Here is a 2,635-nt window from a genome sequence, read left to right as displayed (position 1 = left end):
GGTCAGAATGATATACAGAGGGTACCAAAACATGTATACACATTTTATGACATGTTATCTGTGTATTACTTTTCAAGGTTGAATTGAAGATATGATTACTGGTCAAATGTACCTAGACATGTTATACACATCCATTTTAACGCAATTCATACACTTTTTGGCAATAATTGATTTTACTTCCAATAAGATTTCTTAAAATGTGTATACATTTTGGGGGGCACCTTGGATATTTTTTATATCTATCTGTTCCATAGATAGCTAAATAGAAATATACAGATATATTCCATATAGAGATATATTCAAATCTATTTTCCCTTCCTAAGTATCTGGGCTGTGGACTTGAGGATATAGTGTTATATGTGATGATGAGAGTCTTATAGAAACTGATAAATTAGCTCCCATGATTGTTCTATAAGACCAACACTTTACAACAAATCCTTTGCAAAGTATATATCTCATAGAGGTTCTGCTTCTCTAATTGAACTCTGATGTGTTATGTTTCAAAGATGGAAATAACAGAATTCTCTAGCATATTAGATTTAGGGTTCAAAAGAATGAGAGGGGTTAAAATGATTCTAAGGTGTCATTTGAAAACTAGCAACTAGAGAAGTGGGAACCAAAAAGACTAAAAAACTGAGACCTGACATTTACTTTAAAGGAAAAGACTAAGACAAAATGGATCTAATGGAAGAAATTTTTAAAATGTGTGGCAATGTTATATGTGTTTTAAATACCTACTATACATCTAGCTGGATTTATGAGTCTGGGGGGTGACTGACTTGTCAGGAGGGGTCATCTAAAATACCTTAGGTAGTCCTTATGCCATGGAAATGGATGAGTTCACCTTGGTAGTGAATTTAAAAGGAAAGGAAAGTGATCTAAGAAAGAAAATAAGAGACTAAATTAAATTATAAAAACGAACAGAACCCATCAATGAAGACAGAGGAGCTCCCAATAATATAGAGAATATGGTGTCCACCTGTGTCAGGTGCTTCTGGTCAGTGAAGAGTAACATAAACCATTCTAGTTAGTAAAGGAGAGGTCATTTCAAGTAGCGCAATAGAGATGAAACCTAAGTACAGCAGATTCATGAGAAAATGGGAGGAGAGGAAAAAACGGAGACTAAAGAAGCAGTCCACATCACTGAGAAATTCAGAGGAGCAGGGAGATGGTGGAAGCTGGTGGGAGATGAGGAATAAAGAAAGACTTTGGGGGGTTTGTAATTTGAGAAATGCTGTAGCAAGATTATGTGCTGATGTGAAGTATTGAGTAGATCAAATTTTAAAATAACAATTGAAGAAGAGGAGGGAAAAATTGCTGAAGCAATGCTCTTGGGAAGATAAAACATGGAGTGATTGGCAGTAGAGGGAACATAGGCTCTTCATCTTCATCTCTAAATAGAAGGAAGCCAGTTATGTGAGTGTAGGTACAGATGGATTAGTAGATGAGACAGTGGGAGCCTGTGGAAGTTCTTTACTGATCACTTCTATCTACCAGGGAGGATAGAAGCAAGGCTTTCATCTGATAACCTGTTCAGGGAAGGAGGAAGTGGAAGTTTGATGAGAGAGGAGAAGGAGTGAAGTATTCCTCTAGGAGGGAGGACGTGTGAATGGACTAGGACAATGGTGGTAAAATCACTGGGAAGCACCTGAGTGTACAGTCATGAACGTAAGGACAAAATCCATCTCAGCACATAGCGTTGTGGAGAGAGGGCCAGGACACATCTTCTTGTACAGTTAGATCTGAAGAGGAGAGACCGTGAAGGGGTGGAGACACACATACTCAATTTCTTCTCTGAAATTCACTGCTTAGATAAGTCAGTTTTCAAGTAACCTTTTTGTAGCCTTTTCTTCCTTGGGAATGGAATGGAAATTCTCTTCCTTCTAAGAAAACATGAAGAGTTGAGGGTAGATGTCCCCCCAACATGTAGCATCACTTACTAGTACCCCAGTGAGATGTGGACTCTGCACACACTACCACAGAATTTCTTTGAGCCACTTCTTAAAGAACCTACCCTATTTAATGCAAATATTAAAAAATTTCTAATAGGATCTATTTTAGTTACTGTAACAGAAAAAAAATAAGATCCTGATCCCCCAAATGGAAATCTAAGTCATGAGGAAATTAGAAGCTCTAGCAATGGTTTTCTAAACATATTTCTCAATTCCTGTTTTTTGACTCACTTAGTGTCACCTGACCCCCAGGTCCCCGACAGCACATCCTCACGGCCCTTTCGGTTTGCAGAGAGCTGCCCTCACACATCTGTCAGTTCCTATGTTAAGTATCACATAGCCCTGGAGCTAGACTTGAGGGGGACTTGGACATGAAGACCTGTGGTTGAAAGTTCCACGACTGAAAATGCTCCACATACTTAGAGAGTCACTTTCCATGATTGGAAAGCACAACTGTACAATTAAATCCTGGGCAGAATACAAAGATAACCCCAACCAACAGCTTCATGGCTAAACTCCTGGTTGGATTAAGACAGATGCTCCTGGCACAACTGACTTTGCAATAGCCAGCTGGCCCTGTGCCTGAGCTATCGGACACGTAAGAATGTGTAAAGAGGAAGTGTGGCTGGTAATGCAACATGGAACTCCTAGCCCAACCCAGAACATCCTAGGCATTGGCAGTA

Source organism: Otolemur garnettii, unplaced genomic scaffold (assembly GCF_000181295.1).
Source record: "Otolemur garnettii isolate 467f Iridium unplaced genomic scaffold, OtoGar3 scaffold00037, whole genome shotgun sequence".
NCBI lineage: Eukaryota > Metazoa > Chordata > Mammalia > Primates > Galagidae > Otolemur > Otolemur garnettii.
Note: the sequence above shows the minus strand (reverse complement) of the source record.